At 42.8% G+C, this 17,567-nt stretch overlaps 1 protein-coding gene across 1 annotated transcript in view; it reads right to left on the bottom strand.

Moving 5' to 3' along the window:
- Nucleotides 1-10,080, bottom strand: part of CHST13 (carbohydrate sulfotransferase 13) — a 47,438-nt gene extending 37,358 nt beyond the window's left edge. Inside the window, exons 1-2 of the mRNA XM_071755996.1 lie at nucleotides 10,008-10,080; nucleotides 3,424-3,563 (exon numbers count right to left, since the gene is read on the bottom strand). The gene's annotated coding sequence lies outside the window, so the exon portion shown is untranslated. The remainder of the gene's footprint in view (nucleotides 1-3,423; nucleotides 3,564-10,007) is intronic.
- Nucleotides 10,081-17,567: the final 7,487 nt, after the last annotated feature.

The raw sequence follows: 17,567 nt of genomic DNA, 5'->3' as shown, positions 1-17,567 counted from the left end.
ACAATGAGAAGACTATAAAGAAAAAGGTATCAATCAATAGCAACACGCAGCCACTTCATATGCTTCCTTAACGTGCTAAATAATGGCTGAATAAAGTAAGAATATGTAACAGCTGACTGAAATATTAGACTGTACAGAAACACATGGCAGTGCTAAAATTATCAGCTTTTCCTGCACAGAGAAGTGGTGCTATTTCTATACAGACTTCGCCAACAAAACTTTCCATCCACTCCAGCTTTTGAAGCAATCAATCTCGTGGAAATCAGAGTGGGAAATCCTGCTGGGGAGCCAAATGCTTTAAAAACAGTATTTTGGTGAGAGAGCCAACAACGCTGAAAGCAAATGCACCTGACTTTCTGGGCTGCACTCAGAAAGCCCCCTTTAGTTACAGTGTCAGATGTGAATACCTCTGTTCTCCTGTAGCAAGGCTTTCTTGCCAATTTTAAATCATAATAAGTACAAAATAAGGGGAGTGGGGATGTGGAATCTTTCCTTATCTAGCGTCAGAAATCTGTTTTTCTCCTTGTCCAAAAACCCTTTCCACTGGCCTGCCCTCAGGAATATTGGTTGCAAAATCAGTCGTCAGTCTGAAGAAAAAGTTAAATAAACCCATTTAGTATGAGCATTTCTGGGGAGATGCTCAGTGTCCAAACCTTCTCCAGACACAGAAGATGCCATTTCTGACAGTACAGGAGTTGGCACCAATTCAGCATCCAAATTGCCCCAGTTCCCAGGACCCCTAAACACACCTGGTAGAGACAGATATCAGAAAGGACTGGGAAATATTCAAAATGTGATTGTCCAGACTCACACAATCAACTAATATCAGCTCATTTGCCACTTTCAGAGAGGACAAGAAGTTACATCTGACCACAGGAGATGCTCTCGTATCCCTGTGCCCCAGTTCAGGACCCCAGGACAGATTTTCAAGGATTCAACCCTGTCACAAAGGGGAAGGGGAAATGAGATTCCATGGGGATTTGGTGAAGAGAGGGGACAGCAGCGAGCTGCTCAGCTTGGATGGTGGGAGAGGACAGTAGCAGGGAAAACAAGTCATCCAGGAGACATACTGTAACAGAAGGCAGCAAAACTGGGTAAGATTTACCATTTGTTACATACAGGCTCTGAGAACAGCCATGCCTGACATCAGAAAGCACATCTAAGTCATGGCAATGAGTCCAACACATGTGGGTGGTGGAATTTCTTTTACAAAAGAGAGAAAAACCTCTACCATAAGTAGCCCAGTAAGTAGCAAGAACATTCAGTAACACATCTCCTTAATCTTGGCATAGAACAGCTCAAACATTTTTTTCTGAAATTTCAAGCAAATTAATCATCATAAAGCAGACACTTTTTGGTTGGGAAGTTTAAACTCAAATAGTGGCAATTTGGCAAAATTATAAGCAGCTGAAGTGAACTTTCATTGCTGGAAGTGCTGGTCTAATTTAACAATAGGTGGTGTACCTGCATCACTTACCAAATGCACAAAATCCAGTATTGCAACAACAAAGACAGAAATGAATGCTGAGAGTGTTAATCACTAACACTAAAAGCATTGTAAGGAAGTCAAGGACAGCAGCTTTTTTCCTTGGAGTTGAGAGGTGGTAATTTTACTCTTTCTTACAGAGGAAACACTGGTTACTGAATTTAAATTTTCACAGATCAAAAAAAGCCCTCCAGGTGGTTTCTAATCCATGCAGTTAACTGAGCCTATGAATTTCAAGACCCTCTCAGATAGACAGCATCTCATTTTCAAAGGCTTTTTGAGAGCCTAATAAAGATGAAATGAGTAGCATTTTTATTACTCATTCCAACACAGAGGCCAGGAGTGGAAACATCAGGGAACACCACTGGGTGGGTAGGCAGGGGCTGTGCCTTCTTGGCATTAGAAACTTGAGGATGCAGTTGGGGGTAAAGTTTGAACTAAGATGTAGGCAGAGCTGTGTAGGGGACTGAGGTTAGAGAAGGAGATGATGGAAAGCAGTGGTGTGCAGAAGGATCATGCAGTGGGTGCACCAGCCTATGGGATGGGCTGGCAGTTGAGTAAAAAGAGGTTACTATAATGACAGTGTCCTGGGTTTTGAATTTAAATTCTTCAGTGAGATTCTAGGGGAATATTATAGCTATTACCTGAGCAAGACAGGTGAATTGTCAAAGTAACTTCAAACACAGCAAACCCTGTAGACTCACTAGGATCACATTTGTATTCAAGCACATCAAGATGTGCAAGAGTCCCCCACAAGCACACAGGTCAAAGCAAGAGCTGTTCCTTAAAGCCACTCTCACTGATGAGCTCTGTTCCCAGTACATCATATCACATGAGTCCTGAGTAAAACCAGAAAGGGAGCAGATGTGAATCTAGAGCTCTGCCTGCGTGTTCAGCACAACTTTCCAAAGGCAGGAGGAAAGCCCAGTGGCCCAGACATGTCAGCAGCTTTCCCCCCACTTCTGTTTTATAAAGGGGTCAGTTGATGCTTCATGGCAAGCTCAAAAACTTCTAGTGATGCGACAGAAAAATACTTGATTAATAAAAGGCCATGTTGCCACAGAAATTAATGCCATGGAGAACACAACAAATTTATAGCAAAAAGTACACAGCCAAGCTACAAAGCTAGAAAGCTCTGTAGGAACCCTATAAACACTTCTGTGTGCTGATGAGGTGAAAACATGGAGCTCTGTTCCCTACCAGTAGCCACAGGTTCCCTTCCATTTAACTCACTCAAGTTCACATTCATTGCCATTTTAAACCCCCTGCTGCACATTTGGCTCATGTAACATGGTCTAATCCATACTTATCCTCTTCCAAATGTGAGAGCTGTAACTCCACCACAAATGACCATGGACAAAGCAGTAAGTAAACAGAGCCATAGAAAGAAATGAGACAGATCTCTCTCCTGAAGTCATGTCCTACTGATCCTTGTGACTTGCTTGTGATGGAAGAATGTGAGCGTTAGGGCAAAGCAGAGCACTGAGGTAACTTGATTTCTGGCAGTTTACTCCAAAAAATTAACCTGTCTCCCTCCTAATCCCCATCTAGAGAAATTTCTCAGTGGAAACATCCAGGCTTATTATCAAACCAGTTTCCCTTTCTCCCCTCACTGGAAGACTTGTTGTTCAGGTCAGGCTTTGAGGATGGACAGATATCACTTGTTTTGAGGGTGTTGGTGTTGGCAGGTGATTACCTGCACCCTATTAGGGTAACACCTGTCACATGTTGCAGAAAGACAAAGGATTTCCAACACAGCCTCCAAAAAAGCACCCCATGTTGTGACAGAGGATCCCTCCAAAATAAAATCCACAGGGGTTTTATTGTTTTTAAATAAAACCCTCCTGCTGCAAGCTTGCAGCCTGCTCCTGGCTGGTTGAACAACCACCCCTGTGAGTACCCTGGACCCGGGGGGGCTTTTTGGCTGGTTTACTGACCTGCAAAATTTCCTGGAATTGGTGAGGAGTCCTCCCACAGCACAGGGCATGGATGGGAAGGGATGTGGGACTGCCTGGAGCAGCCAGGAAAGCTGCAGTCCCTGTCTCCAGGGTGTTTTCAGAAGACAGCAGGTTCTGCTCTGTAGGAAATGGAGAGAAAGGTTTGTAAATAAGTCACCCATCATAAGATTAACACTGATCTCTATGTCTCTGAGGTGAATGGAAAACATTCAGCCTTCTACTAAATTCTCTTTATTTGCAGAATTATTTTATTTATTGAGGGTCTCTCACAGTTCAGGAGTACACAGAAGAGTTAATTGATTTTGCTGTGAAGTGCCACACCATGGTATGAAGTGTTTCATGCACAGGGAGGATTAAAAGATTTCGCTGAATTGAAAAGATGAGTTACATTTTCTTATGTTCAAAGGGGCTGGAAAACAGAAGAATGGGAGGAAAATTATGTTCTGTAGGTGAAAGGAGATGGAAGTTAATGATCTCTCATGATTAACTTAGAGCCTCTTATTCTTTCTGGGTGTTAATGTTGTATCAGCTAGACTCCTGCCAATTTGTCTCCTGCAAGATACTTTTAACAAGTAATTCAATGATTTTTCTTTTGTTCAAGATTTTTTACTTACACATCTCAGAATGTAAGTTCAATTTAAGTTCACTTCCAGAGTAAAGGGTAAACCTGGCACTTTGCTTCAACTTGCCCCAGGAAAGACTATATTATCAGTGCAGTAAAACAGAAGCATGGGTACATAGCCTGGTTTTTTATAATTTAAGCAAGTTGTCCCTTGTGTGCATGTACAATCCAAACAAGCTCTCCCAATGGTTTTGATCCCTATTATAGCACACAGACCAGCCTGCTTGGATATGCATTGGGACATTAGAAATTAAATGTTGTGGAGAAACTGGCTGAATTTCAGGAAAATGAGGCTTGCCTCTTGAGGAACACACCTTCACCATGAGAGCAAAAGCATTTTGTAGAAATGCACAGAGGTTTCTCCCCACACCAGGAATGTTCTAACCCCCAAAGCCACACATTTTCTAGGATGCACACTGCAGCAGGAGTCCCAGTCTGGTGCAGATCAAGCTCAGGCTATTCCATCAGGGTATTTATGCCCAAGCCTGCTCAGGATGTTGCTGACTGCAATAGGGAATAATTCCATTCTAGTACAAAGACAACCTCTTTCTGTGGAGAGGCTATGCTGCTCTTTAAAGAGCAACCAAGAGCAGACCTTGCTCTCCAATCCCCACAGCTGACCATGAACAGTGGGAGCCTCTCCCACCGAGTCCCTGTGACCAAGGGACTGAAGCCTGGCAGCTGTACCAATGCCACGCTGAGCTGCCAAGTCTGCTCAGCTCCTCAAAGGCACCACATCCTCCCCAAAACATCCCCTGTGTGCACCTGTGTTTTTGTATAAAATCACTGTTGAACCTCACGGGCATTGGATGCTTCCCCACTCACCCCTCCAAAACACAGTGCAGAAAAATCCTGTCCATTTCATTTAAGGGAAGGAATATTTATAAGAGGCCTAATACAGAAGAGCACACTTCCCTTTTTGTTCATGGGGGGCATCAACTGGAAAGAAGCCAAGCAATTTTTCTGAGCCCTAGAAGAAAAAGAAAAAACAGAACAGCAAACTACATATCTGAAAGAATTACAAATTAAGGCTGAAAGATATTTAAATAAATAAATAAAAAATTTAAGACATTCTAAAGAGCACCACATTTATGGCAAAGCACCCAGCCCTTGAGGGAGGCAGCATTTATCCTCCCGCTGTGCCAGAAGCCTCTCTCAGCCACCCGCTCATCAGTGCCACAGCCACAACAAATTCCCCTAAATGTCCTACAGAACTCATGCCAGCCCATCAGTCACAGCAAGCTCAGAGGAGCCACAGCTGAGGATGTATGGCTGAGATCAGCCAGAAGTAAATTGTCAGCAGGAGGACATTTCTCTGCAGGCCATTAATCTGCTGGTAACACCACTGCTGACTGCCAGCCCTTGCAGAGCACTTCCGGAGGGCTTTCGACCCAACTGAGCATCCACAAAGCCTCATATTTCTAGTGTATCTTTCACAATGCTCTTTTGTATCTTAAGAAGTATACACTATCCTTGTTTTGGGCATCTGCTCCCTGCTGCTGTATCAGGGAAGGGCTGGCTGCCTGGCAGAGACCAGTTTGGGCCATGGATCCTCCATTCTGGCTTGAGCAATCCTTACGAGAAGGCCACAGTTTTCTCAAGTACATCTGCAGCTCAAGCTGACCTTACACTTTCTGCTGGCATTTTGCTTCTTGGCTTTTTTTCCCCCCTCTCTGCACTCATTACAAGGAGTTCACTGACAGAGAAGGCTAATGCACAGCCCTGGGGCTGTGATTGACCATGTAAGATCAGAAGACCTTTTTGTTATAACGTCCCCAAGTGAGGGGAAAGGCAAGGCTTTGAAGTTTAGAAGGTTGTGTTGCTTTTTTCTTGAGAACATCAAATCTTCTGGATCAGACAGGCCTTGCCCAGGGCATTGTTCCTAGAAAAAGGATTGTTTTAGCTTTAACCTCAAACTGCACCCTGAGCAGTAACAGGCCATGGATGCAGATAGATGTAAATTCCTCTATAGCTGAATTTTCAGCTGGCCAGATACAAGCTGGCTCCATGCCAGGAGCTGCTGGGCTGTGGGTCAGAACCCTCTGCACACAACCCAGGAGTGGGAGTCATCCACCCCGCTCCATCCAAGGCTTTTCCAGCAGGGAAGGGTGCCAGCATCTGGATGGGACATGTATGCTCAGCACAGCCTGCCTGCTAACACAGCTCAGACCCATTTGATGCTGGCAGAGAGTCCCCCCTGCCTGTGGACTCAGCATTACACATTATATTTTTTTCTTTTTTTTTTTTTAAGTGTAGATCTCTCTTGCCATTTTACTTGCAAACACTTGACTACCGGGTGAACTTTGATTTCCAGTGAATAACTTGCAACACCATCCATTTGGGGGAAACGCCAAAAAAATAAATCAGCAGAATCACTTGCAGCATCTGCCAGGCAGTCCCAGCTGCGGAGAAGGCAGCTCATTCCTTTGACACCAGGCCTTGATGCTGGGATCTAACAAGGCGGTCGAGGAACTCCAAATGCTGTGTGAAGCAAGGTTTCATTAAAATAGAATAGACCAAGCACATTGCACGTATTGATTTGTAACTCTCACCAGTGGTTTTTTTATAAAGTAATTGCAGACGCTTGCTCTTGTTGCTTGCAGAGAGAGCAGTCAAATCTTGTCAAATCAAGTCTCTCTTGCTTAACTGCCTATGCATCAAGGATCTCATGAGAGGTTTGGACACTTTAAAAGGATCAGCAATTATCTGTGGTGCTGGCTTTGCATTTGCTTTCCTTGCATATTCATGCCAGCAATATTTTAGCATGCATATAACAGAAGGAAGCAAAGACTGACACAGGGAGGGATACAGCTGAAGTGAAGCAGATGTCTTTTAAATTCAGAACACATACAGCACAGTAACACTGAGTGATCGAACACCAACTAGGAATTAAATCAGAAAAAAAATTAGTTTATACTTAAAACTGAGCACTGCAGGAAGGGCAAAAAACCCAAGTGTTGCAAAACAAACATTTCAAAAAAACTCTTCACTCTGCACACCCTAGTGCATTGCCACATAGCACAGGTAGGGAATTTCAAGAAATTCAGTTTTGTACCAGACATGTCCCTTTAATTATTACTTTTTGGCACAGCAAACAGGACACCTTCAGGCCAAAACAAGCAATGTTGAAGGTACAACTGTTCCCTCTCTTTGGGAATGAAAGTTTTCTGATTGTTACATAAACATATTTGGTTCTAGTTTTTTTAACTTCATCCATTAGCAATTATACTATTAACAGTGAGTCAGAGAACATTTTGCTGATGTTTTAAAACATGTAACTTAAGGTCAGAACCTGCTAAACTTCACCAAACAAGCAGACCTGATGTGAAATAGCCTTATTTGCTCCAGTGGGATTGCTCTAATGAGCAAGGGTTTGCAGGATGTGATCTTGGATTGCGAGCTATATAGAGCTGCTTCATTTTAATTGCAAGGCACTGGGCAAGAGCAAAACATAAGGATAAAAAAGCAGCTCTAGAGAAACAGCAGATAATTATAAAATGTAAAAGAACCAAGGGTGGAGGTTTTTTTTCCCCTGGTTAATCTAGGAAACTTAGTCAACTGAGGTAGCAACCAGTGGTCATTAGAAAAGTGCTGTGACATGCAGGGAGTAAAAAAAAGCTCAAACCCCGGCTTTTACAATAATCATGGACCTGAAGACAGACATCTGGCATCTCTTGGAACAGCTCTCTTCTAAAAGCAGACCTGAAATGTAACCCACACACCAGAGGCTATCTTTGGTACAGAAGCCCTTCTGGATAAACCAATGCGATGCACTTCTTGGCAGTGGAGCGGAGTTACTTATAACTCAGCTTTGGCTTCCACACAACGCAGATGAGGCCATGGGGAGAGGCAGGCAGGCTGCTGAGACTCAGCTGCTTCATTTTGCTGCAGTTCACTTGGTATCTAACAAAATTTTGATCTATACAGATTAGACAACTGCCTCCACTTCCTCCTACACTTTAATTTTACTTGGGTTATAGAAAAGGCAAAAAAAAAGGGAAGAAAAACTCGGCAGAAAATACAGCTTCTGTTTTGCACATTAGGTCGAATCACACAAAATGTTTGAGTTTACCTGGATTTAAAAGCATACTATAATATTAGCTTGCACTTTCTTCCAGAAGTTGCCTGGGCCACTTGCATGGCCATAGCCTGGCAGCCAGCTTTGTGGCAGAACCACACACGTTTCACACGGTTCTGTTTTTTGCCTGGGTACATTTCTACAAAGGTTATTTCCCTCCCCAAACCACAGAAGAGGAGGCAAAGAGGAAAAAAACCTGCAAGGCTGTCAGTGAAGCTGTTCTTGAAGAAGGTGACATAAGCCTCGCATACAGAAGATTAAGCTTAATCTCTGGAAAGGGGCAGCAAAAAGGCTGGTAGACTTCAAAATGAGCTTCCACAGCTGTGTTTTGGTTGGCCAACAACTGCTCTCCTCTCTGGCTGCGGCTGGCTCAGCTCATGTGAACAAGGCAGATTATTAAAATACAGCATTCAGCAATCCCATCCTCAGAGCACTCAGCTCAGCAGCCTCCCTGCCCCCCTGTATTTCACTGCTTTGACTCCAGGGAAAAGCAAAGCAAAGCAGAGGGATAGCACCATGTGCCCGTGACAACAGAGTCAACGATAATTGTATGGTGCTGTCCTTCGTTCAAAGCAAAAGATAGCATTTGCTGGCTTAAAGCATGTCTTTTTGTTTCAAAAATACCTTTTGGGTAGGGAAACGCATGCTCTTCTCTCTGTCTGCTTTAACTGCTGGGTTTAATTGGCCTTATTTTAGAGCATAATAGATAAAGCAGCAAGACATGGCGGAAGTCGGAATAAATCAGGCTGAAAAGCTTTTCATAACTTGTAAGTCACCACAGAAGGAGAGAAGCTGCCCATTTTCCACAGTAATAAGCTATGCTACCAACCTGAAGAGTAGCTTAAAATAATTAACAGTACCAAAAAAGAAAGGGTGTGTATATGAGTGGATTTGCAGAGCCACTCCACCCAGTACTATGGCAAAAAAATTAACTGGGCGGAGCTGTGTTCCCATGGCAGCTCAGAAAGGCCACACTTTATATTTGTGTGCCTGCAGATATACATTTCTTGCACATGATCACAAGTGATGAGGCAAAATAATAGCTTGAATGGCAAAGCAAAACAAAACAAAGCACACAAGGAAAAAAAAAAACGGAAATAATTTGTATGACAAGACAAAGAGCAGCTCACTGTGTTGTTTTGGGAGTGCTGGCTTTCATCTTTGCAGTCATTATATTGTTTATTACATGAGGTTTCCTGTATGAAATTAAGAGCTATTGTGGGAGGATGTCATAACATCCATGCTTATTAGATAACTTTTGGGACCTTGCTGTGGGAGAGTATGAGAGAAAAAAATGAGAGAGATAAATTCTCTAAGAAAGATCAAGTGCTCTGTTTGAATACAAAGGGCACAACACACATGGAAAATAACCACACAGCACCCTTTTTCCTGCAGCTGTAGGACGTCTGCTATTCATATCTAACCTGGTATCTAGAACATCTCTCATACTAACAAGAATAAAATAAAAAAGGGATGCAAGTGCAGCCAGTTCCTGTTAGGAGTGATGGAACTCAGTGGAGAGAGGCAGGTATAGAAAGGCTGGGAAATTTGCAACAGAAGAGTGAAATGTCTGGGTGGACAGAAAAGCTCATGCCACACACCAGAGGACAGCACAGTGCTGTTGAACTGTACTTCTTGCAGAGGAATTACTCAAAATTAGTTTCTTTCCCATTGAAGGGTTACATGATGACTCTGCTCTGAGGTCTGGACATCCAAACCCTGATCAATAACCCTGCTGCTGGTGGCAGCTTGGGAACCACAGAGCTGTGTGCCACCACTTTGGTACAGCAGCCTGAAGGTAAGGTCAGTCAAAAAAGTGGTCTGGGCTCTGCCATTGGTTCAGATGACATGAATATGTTGTACCTGGTTAGAGCTTTGTTCATCCAGGTCTGGTCACCATCACCTCTTTGCTGATAGGCTTGTTTCGTTAGGGAAGTAAAGTGAAGCTGTTTGGAAAGATAAAAAATATTATATCAGTTGTGCAGAGAGAAGCATTCAAAGTATTCAATTTTTATTTCTGGAGTCAAATCAACTTGATTTCCTCTCCCTCAATAGGATGTCCCTTTGGCATTTATTATCTTTTCTGTATTTTGAAATGCCAGTTTTGTTGTTGTTGCTAGTGAATCTTCCCAGAGTTCACTCATGAATAAATGTTAAATTAATTCATTTCCTAAAATCCATCATCTTGCCTGTGCAATGTTACTTCAGGCAACACTACTTTAAATTTGTTGTGGGGCTCAGTCCAGGTCTCCTTTCAGCCTGCACGTCTGTGTAGAGCTGGAGGCATCGATGCTGTCAGCAGGTCTCAAACAGCCAACATCACTGACCACTTGGCACAAGCAGGATCTCCTTGGTGGGCTTGGAGGAGGAGGAATTAAATCTAAACACCCAACAGTGTGTAGAGACAGAGGGGACCAGTTTGACAGGGGGCTCATCTGATCCCAAGGGCTCAGGAGTTATCACCACTTGTTCCTCTGTGCTTTGCATTTCTTGCAGTTGGATGCACAGGTCTGCTACTGATTGAAGCAGAGTGAACCTGGAGAGGAGAGGAGAAGAGAGGAGAGAAGAGGAGAGGACTTCATGCACTCCTGCTCCCTGGGTCTGTTGGTCAGGCAGTGGGAGCAGGGGGCAAGGTACCTCAGGGTACCTGGGATGCTCAGGAGCATTTAAGCTGCACACAACTCTGCCTTTACTGTGCAATTGCTCTTCACAGCTGTGCTCTTATTTTCCCTTTTTGAAAAGTAAGCTTTATGGATCAGTAACAAAATGGTAAGGTTAGTCTTCACTGTAAAGTTTTTATTTACATCAGTGGGAGAGCAGGGAAAGAAAAACTTGGGGTTCAGGTCTTCAGAGTTTGGAGTGGCTGCAGTTGGAAATACCATCTTTTGACTTGAAAGAGCAGATTTGAGCTGGGAATTGCTCAGACAAGAAAAATCAATACAGACTGGTATAATTTGTTATTTACACAAAGTCGTTCTACTCTTTAGTAGAGGCTTTACACCTTTCAGAAACAGACATTTTTCAGATAGGTTACATTGAAGACTCTAAGGCAGAAGTCTGCAAGGAAGAGGTTGAACATGGGCATTGGTGACTGGCTCCTGGTTGGGAAAAGTTTTAAGCTCCACATGAGAGGTCTGTGAATAGCTGTCATAGACTGTCTGGGTGGGTTTTTCCAGGGAAGCATCATGGTCTGTCCCATGTCCTGTCCCAGAGTGAAAGAGAATAGTGTCAAGCTCTGCTTTGCAGCAGGATTTTAAATATCTGAAGGAATAACCATCTAGCTTGGTTCATCTGTAGAGAAGACATTGCTCTTTGCTTTTTGAATGCTGGGTTTGTTCTGCACTGCTGCTAAGCTTGGGGGTGTGGCTTGGGTTTTGTTGCATTTTTTTAGAAAAAACAACTTTATCATCTGAGGAAAACTGTATCTAGAGCAAACTTAGCAAATTCATTTTACAAGATGAATGCAAATGAAAGCAGCCATGTAAGCTGTCCCTCCAAATGCAGAACTTGATTATTTCCTTCTCTTCCATCTCCATCTGCTGTCTGGTTATAGCTGTCCAAGGTTTACCATTTTCAGTATCCTTGATTAATGTGTTCTGCTGGAGTAATTCCTTCTGTCCTATCACCCCATGGTCTTCAACATCTGATCAGCAGAACAAGGGTGGCATCCCAGTAGTGCAGCCATCTGGGCTCTTTTGCAGCAGTACAGAACTGTGGGTCTCTGAAACTGCAAATGTCATTTGGCCTGAGTTGTTTTCTGTTGTAAGATGGAGAAGTGCACACACAGATATGAAGTATCTTGGAGCAACACTTCCATAATAAAAATGAGGCTGATGGTGACAGTTTCCATTAGTTTAAAGCAGATGAGTTCTTTTAACTCCTTTTGACAAAATTAAACTCTTCTGCTTGTCCTCAAAAGATAATTCCTCTGTTTGAAATGTAGATCTGATATTTTGCCATTCAATTAAATTTCTCTGCCTTCTCAAGATAGACTGAACTTGATAATCAGGTTCCTAAATGTGTCACTATGAGGGAGGGAGGGACTTTTTCACTGCTCTTCTCCCTGAGGCTTTATTTAAGACCTGTAAAAACTAACCAGTAAGAGTGTTTCATGGTGCAGCTTCATTATATTTATTGTGCCACCTCCCCTGCAAATACAGTCCCTTCATTAAAACAAGCCTGTTAACCTCCATCACTTCACTGTCCTTTTCATGACCTTGGGAGTTCAGAGTTCTCCTCCTTGTTAACAACATCCCTGTTTGTTTTCATCTGGTTTCTCCCACGTTCTTATGAGTGACCTGAACCAGCAGAACATGGGAACATATACCTGCCCATCACTCAAAACAGAGCACAAGGTTTCAATTCATGTCAATCAACCCTGACTTCATTTAAGAAGAGACCTTACCTTGGTGGCTGGGTAGGGCTGGTATGCTCTGGACCACGACCATAAGGATCTTTCCAATTCCTTTCCTTCACCACCTGCTCCAAGGTGCATTTCCCTAGAGAGATTACACACAGTCAGGAGGTGCAGCAGCCTACACAGCACTGTCTGACCTTGCCATGCCCAACATTTAAGCAATGTTGAGTAACTCTGTCAGGGATGCCAAAGCTTGAAGTCCAGAGTTACAGAAGAGACGTCTCAAACTGGTGATAGAGTAGGGACAAGGGATTAGTTACAAAATCAAGATGGAAAGGACTGATTCAGAAACTTTACCCCTCCCCATAACTACTGATTCAGTTCAGTGTTTTTTTCTGCACTGCAGTCATAGCCAGCAGCATATACAGAATAAGGATTGAAATATTTTGAAGTGCTGTCACAGTGTGAATGATTTTCTTTAGAGCATAAAAATCAGACAGCAAAGTTATTTTCTGTCTGCAGCTTCACAAGAAGAATATGAATGTGATTGTATCTGGCCCTGGGCATACAGGAGAGCAGAACTGGCCTTAACCAGATTCTCCTTTTAATTCAGAATCCTTTTAAGAAATATAAAATCTAAAAGGAATTCTGAATCTGGCTAGATGGCTCATAAGAGGAACAGGATTTCTGCATAGCTGAAACAGCATGGCTTTGATTATATGAAAACGCATGATTTAATCATTTCATTATGCATACCTTTTCTCAGCAGGCGCCGCAGCCTAAAACAGACAGAGACAAGCATTAGATAAAACAACATGCTTGCTAGCTAAAGAGATTGGAATCAAAGAGTTTAATCTTGCAAGGCACTGATACCCTTTGGTGCCTTTAGACTTGGCTGCAAACAGCAGGTGTGAGGCATAAAGCCAAATGGAGCCTTAGCAGAGTCTTCCGCTCAGAGGTGACATCCCACAGGATGGTTTTGCTTTCTCCCTTCCACAGTGAACATCTGCCCATGTCCCAGCTTCCTCCCAGTCCACTTCCTCACACCCATAGTGTGCAGAATGCTGTCAGTGTCGTGGCAAACACTGTCAGTTCAGGTGGCTCTGACCTCCCCCAATATCCCTGCCACCCAACATCTGTCCAGGCTGTGAAATCTGGATCTCAGATCTCTCTGTGAAGGACCTAAGCAGCTTTCTGCACCATATAGTCAATAATTACCCTCAGCACAGTGTCCTTGTCATGAATCACCAAGAGCTACTCAGTACCAATGCACAGCAGAGCCCTTTAGCTGGCAACAGGCAGTCCATCACATGAGGTTAGCACAGAGATAACACTGGTTTTCCTGCACAGAATACCTGGTTCATCCCTCTTGGCAATGCCAGGTCCTTTTGTCCCAGTAGAGAGGGGAAACAACCAAGGACAAAGCTCAGCACTAACCCAGCTTCATACACAGGGTTAGTACCCATCATCCCAGAGCTACTGTCCTCTCCCCAGGGAATCAGGTTTTGAAAGGTTTGGCACAGGCTTTGTAAGGTCAGGAAGGTTGGCCAGACCTGCCTGAAATCTCTGCAGAGGACACCTGGTGTGTCCCCACCTGGTGTGTCCACGCTAATGTGATTCCATCAACCTGAAGAAGCATCCCCTGGAGAAGAGCAGGCACTGCAGACTCAGCATCTTCCACCATAATTCTCTGCAGACAAGAGAACTGTAGCAACGGGAATAACAGTGCAGCCCTCTCAGCACTTGAAAGGAGGCTGAGAACATCGACCAGTTTCCTACAGACCTAACCTAGCTTCACCCAGTGACCCGAGGAGGCAAAGCTCAGTCTCAGGTCCTAAAAAATGGTCTCACGGCCAATTAAATGCTATTCAAAGGGCAGCAGAGCATTAGAGAGCACTTTGATCTTGAAGATGCCAACCAGATGTGTAATATCTACTCAGGTGTTTGCTCAGGGATCACTGACAGTCCATGCACATCAGACAGACAGGTTTCTTCCTGGGTTTGCCAACAGAAGCAGCGGTTGCTCACAAACGGCAGAGAACAGAAATAATCCCTTCCTTTTTAAACATCAAAATCTGTAAAGCTTCACAGCTGCACAGTTCTGAAATTGAATTGAATGACTTGACTTGCCAAAGCCAGAGATCAGAGTTCTAGGTCTTTCATGCCACAGCTGAAAGCATCAATAGCACTCAAAGAATAGCACAGAGCTGCCTTTCAAACACCAGTTCTGACTTCAGAAACACTATTGGGTCTTACCCTTCAAAGACAGTACCCTCAATTCAAAATGGGTGTGGGAATAAAGAATATTTATTTTCAACACAAGTGTTTTATTATTTAAAGGCCTGATTTTTCTTCCTGAAGTTATATCTAAAACCAGACAAAGAATCTGGATTTCAATTTTGAAATCAAAAGCACTTGAGTTCGTTGTTAAGTAAGAGGGCAGAAGTGTGAGTGTTTTATCTGCAAGCAATACAGCAATAGAAAACAACATCTGTGCAGGCATAGACTTGATCACACAGGGATCCAGGGAAAAAGGCTTTGGGGATGAAGTATTCATTTCCAAGCAATTGTTTTCCCCACTGATCCAAAAGAATCCCAGGTCTGTTATTTTCTCCTCAGGCTGTAGGACCTCATTGCTCAACCAGAATATCTCTCTTCTTAGAAACAAATCTCTTGGCTTCATATATTGTTCCAGTACCTGAAATACCTGAGTAGCTCAATGTAAATCACACATTTATCCTCCTAATGCCCCTCTGAGTTACAGCATTGGTGCTACCTACCTTTGTCATTGGGGAAAACCAAGGTGTAAGCAATCTAAATAACTTGTCAACAACAGCTCATTTTACTCACTGGTCATTCATTAATCACTCAGGTTATTATAGATAAACAAAATGTTATTAACAACTAAATAACTGATTCCAGCATGAAGATCAGAGGTATTTTTCTCCCAAACACAAGGAAGGGAACAGTCAGCTCTTTACTCACCACGGAATTTCCTTTGATGGTCTGAGTTGGGGAGCTCAATAACACTCAAAGAGGCATCTTTGTTGTCTCATCTGGGGAAACAACCTGAAGGTACTTCAGCAAAGACTTGATTTATATATATGTGTGTACATATATATATATAAAGCATACCTATATTTTTATATGTATATATATAAGCAGAAAGATGTGAAAATGTAAAATCCTTAACTGTTGTAAACTTAACTATCTTCAAAGCATAACATTCTGGTACTGAAAACTCTGGACACCTATACCCACTGACAAATACTTTTTCTCTCTGCCTGTTTATCCCGTATCTCAGCTGCAACACCCAGAATCACTTTGTGTCATGGCAAAGAAAAGTAGTGAAAAAACCAAACTAAAACCAAGACAAAGAAAAATATTAAATCTGCCTCTGTTAATCACTTTCTCAATAAATACTGACATGACTGTATCCTAGCTAAGGCTCACCTAAAAAGCAATGTTGATAATGCAAAACCTCAGGGCTCACTTAAAATGCTGAGTGGGGAATCTGTGGAAGGGCATGATCTGATTATGCTGGCACCAAACCAGAAGCATCCTAAATCCCTGAGCTGTGAGCTTGAACCAAGAAGCTGCCTGGTCCTCGTGTTTACCATGCCCCAGGTAAGAAGCCACATCTGAGTTTCCCTGCACCTTTGCATGATCCAAATTTTGCATCTTGAGACCACATAGACAGCAAACCATTAAAAAAATAAACTTCCCCTCCCCCAACCTGCTGCCTATTTTACATTCTCAAGCTTCTTCAAATCCGTACAAATGCTAGGAACCAGCCAGACAACAGATGCATCAGGAAATTAGCTCATCTCTTCCAAGAACACACATTAAAATGAAGAAAGAGATGAAGATCAGGGGACCTGAAGCCCTTCAGGGACTACTGCTGGAAGCTTTGCTTCTAGGTGATAAAGGGGGAGGTGGTTAATCCAGGGCAGACAGAGGTAGATAACATTTCTGTACAACATTAGTCCAGACAGGAGTCTATTAACGGTGTCTGATGGAAGCAATTGTATTATTTATTAAACTGACAAGATCAATTGACTGCTTTGTACCTGTATAAAGAGAACTATTGTACTTTCATGTCCTTTTAAACACAGAGAATAAAGCACTCCCCGGGGTGCTTTCATGGGCTGCCTTCGATTAAGAGTTCTGAGAATATCTGATATTGTCAGAGATCAGCTCGCCAGATCCCCAACTGGATTTGCAGCCCTCACAAAGAAAGGAAGATAGTAGCAATTATAATTAAAAGTGAGCTGAGAAGGAAGGACCTTACCCGACTTAGAGGACTGCTTTTACTTACTCTTCCCAAAGACTAGGCTCTCAAACCTGAGGGAGACTGACCTGCTTTTATAACACCAGGAGCGATGTCAGGGTAGCATCATGGCACTGATAACTGAAAATAGGATGTTAATTCTCTTCATCTGAAAAATGGGGGGGGAGAGGGGAAGGAAGATGACAGTTTCTAGGGCATGAGTAATTTTTAATATAGCCTAATTCTGACAGGCAAAAGTGTTGTGTAAATTATCAGCAGGTCTTAATATGAGTTGTGCAATATACCTGTATATCCTCAGGTGATGAGGGCAGAGGGGAAGCCTTTTTTCTGATGCCTCTGACTGATAAATCCCTTGTCTGTTGTAGCAATCTCATTACTAACTTTCATCCCAGTAGCTGAAAACAGGTCAAATGCAGCACGTAATATGCTGGACTCAAATATTTAGGAGCTGGTGCCAACACGTAGTTGGTGAAAGACTCTACAGTTACTTTCTCTGGGGAAGAGCCCAAGTCAATTCTTATTTAGGACATGCTACTAATCACTTGTGTTAGCACAGACCTTTACCTGCACAGTAATTTTGAGAGCATATCCAGAGGATGCAATTTTATAATCTATAAAATAAGCAATTTCAGTTCATTTGGAGGGGATAAATATGCTAACCTAGTGGCATACTTGATAAATTAATAGCTATGCTGTCTCAAAGCAGATATTTCTGGGCAATTATGGAATTTCCTAAATATGTGAATGCCCCTTTGACTACATGCTCCTAAACAGA

This window comes from Heliangelus exortis, chromosome 12, assembly GCF_036169615.1.
Source record: "Heliangelus exortis chromosome 12, bHelExo1.hap1, whole genome shotgun sequence".
Taxonomy (NCBI): Eukaryota; Metazoa; Chordata; class Aves; order Apodiformes; family Trochilidae; genus Heliangelus; species Heliangelus exortis.
The sequence above is the reverse complement of the archived record's forward strand: the minus strand, read 5'-3'. Positions and strand labels throughout refer to the sequence as shown.